Source organism: Arabidopsis lyrata (assembly GCF_000004255.2).
Source record: "Arabidopsis lyrata subsp. lyrata unplaced genomic scaffold ARALYscaffold_8, whole genome shotgun sequence".
In the NCBI taxonomy this organism is placed as follows: Eukaryota; Viridiplantae; Streptophyta; class Magnoliopsida; order Brassicales; family Brassicaceae; genus Arabidopsis; species Arabidopsis lyrata.
In genome coordinates, this window is record NW_003302548.1 from 14,946,496 (window position 1) to 14,956,256 (window position 9,761).

Sequence of the window (9,761 nt, forward strand, 5' to 3'; positions counted from 1 at the left end):
AAATCTCTCTGTGATTAACTTACGTTAAGGTAAGATGTTTAGTTTTATTTTCGTCATAATTTTGTTTATAAGATTCAAAAGACTAATTATAAATTTTTTATTTGATTAAAGAGATGGATAATGGATCGTGGAGTGGATATATGGCGTATTGTAATGAACGTGGGTTTGCTCCGGATTTGAATCTTGGGCAAAATTTTGGTTCCGAAACCCAACCACCGGATGATTTTCCCATGGAGGACACGGAAGTTCCGGAGACGGAACCAATGGCGATGCCTACACGGAATGATGATGCAAATCCACTCGATTCTATGACGCTAGACCAATTACTCCGTGCGCCGGGTCGAGATAAATTGAAAAAGATCGACCCAAGCCGTATGAACGGAACAACTTGGTAAGAAATTGTATTATTTAATTTATAGTTTTACGTAGATAATCTCAATTAAATAATTTGGTAATTATAGGTATAGATTCGATAAAGGATTCACAAAGATTATCAAGAAAATCATGGAGAGCGATTTCCCCGATCCCGCTCCGAATCTTACGTCGGTCTCCGGAGACACAAAGAAACGTTGGTTTAAGGCATTTGCGGTTAGTTTATTTAAATAAAATTTATGCTTTATTTACTTTGTTTATAATTGTAGCTAAAAAAATTAAATTTTAAAATTTTACAACACTAAAAATATATATATTTTAAATTGTTTAACATTGTAGCAAAAATTTTATTGGGATTATGGTCTTACGGCCGAAGTACAAGAAAAATTTGAGGAGATATGTGGGAGTCGTTTATTGGATTATGTTTATGGATGGAAAAAGAAATGGCTTAACGGGAAAGAAAAGCCAAATTGGATGCGAGAAAACGTTTGGCAAGGGCTTATTGCATATTGGTTACAAGAGCAAAATAAATCCCGTAGTGAAACTAATTCTCAAAATCGCAAGAGTGAACGCGGAGGCTATGGCATGGCTAAACATACTTGTGGATCAATGCCATATGTCCGGAAAAAGGAAAAAATGGTAAATAAAAATTTAAATTTTTTACATTTCAATTTGCATTATAATAAATTTTATTGTAAATTTTTAACTAATAAATATTTTAAATGCAAGCGTAATCCCGAAACCGGTGAGTATCCCGATATGGTGACATTCATGGAGGAGACTCACAAACGGAAATCGGACGGGACATTTGTTGATAAAAAAGCTGAGGCAATAGCTCGTCGATGTCGGGAGATGGAGAAAGAGAAACTCACACAATTGAGTCAACATTCGGACACGCCTGATGATTATCAACTCACCCAAGCAGAAAAAAACGATATTTTCAGATCGGTAAGTAATAGTAATTAAAATATTATAATTTAGATAATATGTTTTATTTCCTAACAACATTTTCATTATAATAGCAAGTTGAAGTTAAAAAAGGACGTAGATTTGGATTCGGTTCCATTCCGTTTGACGAAGACATGGGCGGAAGTTCGTCATATTCACATGCACACGTGAATTGTCAAGAAAACGCAGCCGAAATCATCGAGTTGAAGAGTCAATTAAAAGATTGTAAGTTTTGGATGGATATGATGGCCCGTCTTCATCCCGACATCGTTCCGCCTTCTCGCCAAGATCAACCCGGAAATGCAAATGAAACAAATAACGTTGACACTCTATTTGATAATATATAATATTCGCGTTTGTAATAATTTTTAGTTGTTTAAGAACTTATTAATGTTTAATTATGTTTTTTATATTATGTGGTGAATTTTATTTTTTTTAATTATGTTTTTATATAATATTTGTGTTTGTTTTATTGAATTATTACAATTAAATTAAATTAATATTATTTAATTTAATTAATTATATTAATTAACAATAAAATATAAATATTTTTTTTAATAAAATATAATATTTCGTCGGAAATTCATCGGAAAATAATAAAAAAATACGATTTGTCGGAAATTCGTCGGAAACTATTAAATATATTATTATATTATATTTTGTCGGAAATTCGTCGGAACATTCCGACGAACTTCCGACGATTTGTGGTCGGAAAATCGTCGGAATCGTACTCGATCTTGCGGCGTCGTTTGTAGGAATCTCCTCGGAATGGCGTCGGACTATGCCGTCGGGATATCGTCGGCAATTTTCCGTCGCTATTCCGACGAATATTTCCGACACCTTTCCGACGGGCTTTCGACGAATATTTCCGACGATTTTCCAACAAATATTTCCGACGAATTTTCCGACAACTAATCTCGACAGAAATTTCTGACGAATTTCCGACGAATATTGTTTTCCGACCAGAGAATTCCGACAAACTTGGTGTAGTCGGAAATTCGTCGGAAACATCCATTTCCGACGAATTTCCGACTATTTGGTTTGTCGGAATTTGCTATGTTTTCTTGTAGTGCGAGGTCAAGAAAATATATATTGTATGCGATTGAATTTATATTTTTAACTATCATATTAACTATAAAAAAAACAACATTTTAGTGTACAATCAAATATGTTTTTGAATTTCAAAGTTTTTTCCTCGGCTTTTCTCTTTTAGCGAACCGTTGCACAAGTTGTAAAAACGTTTAATATTTCTTTTGAATATAATTTAACATTACATTCAAAAAAAAAAAAACAAATATGTTTTTGAAAAATATAAATGAAAAAGCGAAATGCAAATGGAAATTAATTAGATTTTGTGTTTCACATTAATTTTCTTAATCAGTTGTTAGCTATATATAAAAAAAAACAGAAGCATGCTAATTTAATCAATAAGTGCAAATGCAAATTGGAACCATATATCAACAGTAAGCTGAGATGCATGATACATGCCAGTTTCGTGTATGACCATTGAATCATACGTGAATCTGAAAATGGAGATGAAAGAGAAGCTAATGTGGACAAAAGAGAGAAACAAAGCATAAACGGTGGTATATTAGCTTATTAGATATGGTTGTGTTTAGGACGTAGAATGTTTTACACCCTCCTAAACACAACCATATCTTATAATGAAGATGCATGCAAGATAAGATACAATCAGAGCCGTTGATCTTGCCTCCAATTAATATGCTCTTTGTTTGTTAGCTACAAAAGCTACATACGTACATATACACATATAACTATGTCACGTAGTTATCTCCCGACAATCTCATATGACAATCATCGGATCTTCCAAAACATTCTTACCCAATCCATCTGTTGTATTTCGTCTTCTATACAAACTTGTATAAAGATGTTCATTAAAACATTTAGTTATGTCTTCTCAAGTCCCACAAGAACTATTTATCATTGAAAGTCCCACAAGAACTCAAATATAGATGACATAATATACCACAAACTCATTATGTCAGCGGTCCAAAGACATTGTTAATGGTCGAGGCCCGAGGGGTAGCATGATGTGTCCTCTGTCTAAGGAGAATCTTTTTTTTTTTTTATCAAACTAAGAAGAATCTCTTTCTAGCATATGTATCCTTCCAAAAAATCTTGGTTTGTAATTGTGCCACAAGTTTGAAATGAAAATAAGATTGATAGAATGATATAATTAGACAATAAAACATAAAATAGCCCATTCAAAACTGCAGTTAGCGCATTCAAGCAAGACGGAGAATCTGTTATTGGGCCAAGAAAAGCCCATTAGTCTAAAAAGAATTTTTATCGTCTGTGTTTATATCTTCGTGAAGATATGCCGCACGGAAAAGAAATAAACCCTAAGAGCCTATGATGCGAGAGAGTATGAAACTATGAAAGAGAAGAGAAAGAGTAATCGTGAAAGAGTAGATGAAAGGAGAGAAGAAGAACACGGAGATGGAGGCCGAGACGTTATGGGGAAGAAGAGTTCATCACCACCGTGAAGGTGAAGTATTGAGAGAGGGAGATCTGGTTTACGACACTAAGGAGAAGTAGAGATGAAGAAGAGAAGAAAATCTGAGTGAAAGAGAAGAGGCGAGAGGTCACCAGAACCTCAACGAAGAACCACCACAGCCACCGTGTACCAACTAAGATTGCCGCCATTAGTCACCGGAGGACGGCCGGTGTAACATCCCAATCTCAAGAGATGGACTATTCATTTTATTTAAATGATAAGGTCAGCCTAATAAGCCATGTAGTCCAAAAATCCGAAAACAACGAGGGTTTATGTATGGCATTTGTGTGATCGTGTATTTGTATATACGTCCATATCGCCGTCTTCGTTTTGGAACGAAAAGAAAGAAAGCTCGAGCGAAACAAACCCTATCAGAGAATCTCGCGTGGAAAAGAGGAGAGGAGGAGAAGTGAGGTCTCATGTGAAAGTGATGGAGGAGGCAGTGATCTCGTCACTTGAAAAAGATAGAAAGGAAGAAGAAGAGAGAGAGAGAGAGAGAGTCATAAGGAGAGAGGACGAGACGTAGCGGAGATGGTGGAGGAGAAAATCTGGAGTAGATCATGGGTGGAGAAGAGAAGAATAAGAAAGAGGATAGAAGAAAATCAAAGTAGTATGGAGGAGGCAACTTTGGAGGCTCGTCGGCGCAGAATCTGACGTCGGTCTGGCAAGGTAAATATACCGACATGTGAACCACCAAGCTAGGAGACTACAGAAGTTGACGAACAGTTAAAAAGTGTTAAACTTGAGGAGTTATGCCCGTTACTTTTTGGCCAAGTAACTGTTGGAAAGCTGTGCACTGTGCTAAATATGAATCAGAAAACAGTTCTGAGATGGCTTATTAATGGCGTCGTTTGGAGGTCCAAACGTTTTCGGATCTAGCTGACAATTGGTGGAGTTATTCATGGTAATACAAGCTACAAATTGAAAGGTGAGATTGAGTTTTCGACGGTTAGTTTCCGATTTATTCATGCGTTTTCGAGATGGTTTGGTATAACAAATTATGATAAGATTTATTGTTTGGTTTGTAAAATGAGCTAGGAAGAGCTGAAGCTGTAGGAGCATTTATGAGGCATGAATCTATGTCTCGGTTGATGGAGAACCAAGCTTGAAATCCAGTTCGAACCGTAATGTCTCCAACAAGTTAAGGCTAAGGTGAGGGTGGTAAATGTGAAAACATAATGATTATTTTCTAAGCATGTTCTTCATGAATTACTTGTATAGGCTTAGAAACTATGTGATTAGATATATGCCTATTGTTTGATATTGTGTGGTATGGTGTGATGATAGGATGTATGATAGAATAATTTAATATGGTCTAATATGTGTTGTTGGGCGAGTCTGAGTTTGGTTGCGTGCCAATTGATTGGACGAACCTGAGATTGGTGATTAGATGAGCATGGGAGTGGTTTTGTCTTTGTGATTAGATGAACCTGAGATTGGTTCGTGCCATGCTAAACCGACGGGATTTCAGTTTAGCTTTATTGTTGATGATTTTGTATATGTTTTAATAATGTAAGAATATGTATGTTTGTTGGACGTACGTCTGAGAATGTGGAGTCTGATTCTATGTTATGCACTGATTGTTGAGTGTGATTAGAATTTCGTCATTGTGTTTATCCATTTTATCTTTTCTTCAGGTTAATATGTCTTATGAGACGTGAAACAAGTTTTATGACTCGTGGATGTTAAAAAAATAAGCGTTTTGGTGGGACCATATAAATAACACGCTGTCTTGGCCTGTAAGGTGGTACATTTGTTACAGCTGTAGCTCAAAACAATCGTGAAAGGAAGAAATAACAATGAATAACAGTTATTTTGAATAGGGTTTTGGACAATGATTTATAGTCGTTCTAGTGGGAACTAGATCTCAGAGTAAGGTGTTTCTAGAATGCACTCGCTACAACTGACTTAATCTCTAGCCGCGGTGAATTTTTCCTACGAAAAAACAATTGAAAATCGTGAAACCTAAGACCCTAAAAATAGATCTGAGATGCCGTTTTTAAGAAAATGTTTAGAAGTCTAAAACTAGTCCGATCTGCTAAAATTTGGTGGACAGCTTCGTGGAATTGAAGGCTTTATCAATAGTTGGATAAAAATTTAACGATTCAATCTGAAGTGTTATTTGTGCGTCTCTAAGGCAAACAAATGAAGTATTATGCCTTAATAAGTGGCTAATGTGAGAGCGTGTGATTGGTGGGTGCTTTATGGCGAACTTGATGAGATTTTGGTTTAGCGTTATTGATGACTTTGCATGTTGAATTGTTGACGAATAGAATAGTATGAAAAATATGTGATATGTTAATTACACATAGGATAAGATGATGAAATAGGTTTATGTTAATAGATTGTGTGGTATGGTTTAAATAGTAGTAAGAGCATTTGTTAGGTTGAAGAGTGCATGAAAGTGATATGTTTGTTGGGTATATACCTTAGAATGTGAAGTCTGAATCTATGCTATGATTATTGTTGAGCGTTAGTAGATTGTAGTTATTATGTTTTAGTGGGCAAAATTGACCCATCCTTGAGTAACTAATTAATTAATCACTCCTCTTTTCCTTTTTCCTTCAGGTTAATACGATGCGGGAGTTATTGAAGGATTTGTTCGTAATTTTAATTTTACAGAATGTTTTGGTCCAAAACTTTTGGACCAACCAAAAAGTGAACACGATGACCAGTCCTGTGTGGCAGATCGAATGTTACACTTATGCAGTATATTAATATATGAACTTATCTTCAAACACTGCTGCAAAAAGTGCCACTACCAGGTCGTCAAGGAGAGAGTAGCGAATTCCAATCATGAGTAATTGAGTAGAGATACCAATTTCGTATAGGCTTGGATAGTACGCGGTTCAACAATACAAGATTCAGTCTTCAAACAATCCTCGTCTCTTCTGATACATTCTCAATGGTCTTGCAGGAAGAGTGACATCAAAATCCTTACTCGTACCGCTGTTTTTAAGATTGAACTAGTGGGAAGTGGGATTCTTGGCTCAAGGTCCACAGTCCAAAGGTCGAGGTAAATACGTGTTTTCATGTTTCTACTATGGAGGACAAGTCATGAAGATAATCAATGTTACCAACTTCATGGATACCCGGATGGCATAGCATTTATGGACAGGGTTGTGGTCATAGCACTTGGAGTATCAATAGTGATCATGTCCTCATGGGAGTAACAATAGTCTGATCATCTCCCAGTTTTTACCAACAAAACCAATGAAATTTTCCAAAAAAATGGGCCGAATCATAAGTATATAGCTTGAAGGCTATAAGCATCTGCTTCTACCAAAGCCTGCTCTAATCACAACATTTTACGAAAAAGTTAGTCATACCATGAGTCATACCCTATTATGGATTGTGAAATTCATTATTTTGATAGAACGTGTGAAAAAAAATTCCACACAAAATCTATAAAATTTAACACCCTAAATTATCTCATGTCCTCCCTCTTCGAGGATAGTGGACTAAGTCGCTGTATTACCGGAAACTATCTTGACCATAATATTAGAATAATTTCCCTTTTTTGGAAAACATTAAAAAGTACAAACTTTATTTTGAATTGTCGTCTTATGCTTATGTTTTGTTTAGTTCTTTCTTTGATGAACGAATCACTTTTTTTTTTGTCAACTTTTTTTTTTTTTGTCAACATGAACGAATCACTTATCTACGTTATTCAAGAAGATTCATAAATTCTAAAATTCAAAAATCTGCAAATTCAATCCAAACAAATTTTAAAATCACTATGTAATAAATTTTATATTGTTTGAAAATTAATTTAAATTTTCTAATCAAAGTATTAAATTTTGATCTAAACAAAAATGAGTTTTCATTCAAAGAAAACAAAAGATAATAAAAAGATTTTCTGCAAAAAACGCTAATAGTCGCCAATTTTTGTAACTTTATTGTGGAAAGTCGGCTATTTCATACCCAACCTATACAGTAGTGTTCAATTCATACATGAAAGTTTACTATGTGCCAATACATATCTAATCTTTTAAAATTTTTAAATTTTATAACCAAACTTATCAAATTGTGCGAAATCACACAACTTTTGTCTTTATTGCTGACGTGGATGCCACGTCGTTGATGACGTTGATGATGTGGTTGCCACGTCTTTCATGACGTCGTTGCCACGTCATCACCATTTTAAACAAAAATAAAAATTTTTTTTTTTTCTCTTCTCATGTTTTGTGTCCATCACTATCATCCAACGGAATTGTGAAAAAAATTATATATTTAATGTAAGAATTTAAAATCTTCTTTTCAAAACTTATAACGAATATTTTAACCGAAACTAATATTTAAACCGAGTTTCTAAACTCAAAATTCGCAATTCTTTTTCTAAAAATCTACAAATCGCTTTCAATGAAAAATATAAACCCTACAATAATCTTAAATATTAATCTTTGAAGATATTTTTTATATTTATTGTCATTTGATAATTTTTTTTAGAAACAAAATATTTTTTTATATAAATTAATTATCATTGGCAATTAGGATTGTTTGAATATATATATATATATATATATATATATATATATATATATATATATATATATAAGTATATATATATATATAAGTTAAGATACAAAGACAATATTACCAGTAATGAGAAATTGTATTTTGTTCTTAAAATACAATTTATTCTAATAGTAATATATGTAATTAAGTTCTCTTTTTTTGTTATCAACTTAAAAATGTCTTTTGATTAATATAGAAAATATATTGTAAGGGTTTATGTTTTCTACTAAAGTGATTTGAAGATTTTTAGAAGAATTGCAAATTTGGAGTTTATAAACTCGGCTTAAATATTAGTTTTGGTTGAAATATTAGTTATCAGTCTCGAAATGAAGATTTTAAATTCTTACATCAAATATATAATTTTTTTCATAGTTCCGTTGGATGATAGTGATGGAAAAAAAATGAGAAGAGAAAAAAAATTAATTTTTATTTTTGTTTAAAATGATCCACGTCATGAAGTATGTGGCAACCACATCATCAACGTCATCAACGACGTGGCATCCACGTCAGCAATAGAGACAAGAGATGTGTGATTTCGCACAATTTGATAAGTTTGGGTATGAAATTTGAAAATTTTAAATCATTGGGTATGTATTGACACATAGTAAACTTTCATGTATGAATTGAACACTACTGTATAGGTTGGGTATGAAATGACCGATTGTCCCACTTTATTGTCCATTTCAAAAAAAACATAGATTAATCTTTCAAAGTAAAAAATAATATGCAATATAAAATTTATACATATGTTGTAAATATTTTCAAAATCATATACATTAAATTTTAAAAATTTTAAAGGTAGAGTTGAATTTTTTATCACGAGGACGACCAATACACATATTATTTATCAAAATTTTATAAATATAATGGTACCAAAAAAATTTATTTTTGACTTCCTGTGATTAATCTGTATTTTTCAGAAATAAAGAATAATTTGTCAAAATTGGCGAATTAGATTTTTTTGTACAAATCTCATAATCAAGATCGAGTGAGGGATTTTTCACTTGATACAGAGTATTCGGGATACCGTTGTTTTGTAGATGGATCATGGAAAGAAAGTGATAAGTTCTCCGATACAGGCTGGTTCTGTACATCGTCAAATGGAGAGCCGCCAACCATGGGAGCTGCGAACCTCCGTAGAAGTCTATCTCCACTACATGCCGAAGTCGAAGCCCTTCTCTGGGCGATGAAGTGTATGATTGGTGCAGATAATCAAGAGGTAGCGTTCTTTACAGACTGTTCAGACCTGGTGAAGATGGTGTCTTCTCCAACCGAATGGCCGGCGTTTTCAGTGTATTTGGAGGAATTTCAGAGTGACAAAGAGGAATTTTCATCTTTTTCTTTATCTTTAATTTCTCGTAGGGCTAATGTTAAGGCGGATAATCTGGCATGAAATGTTCGTACA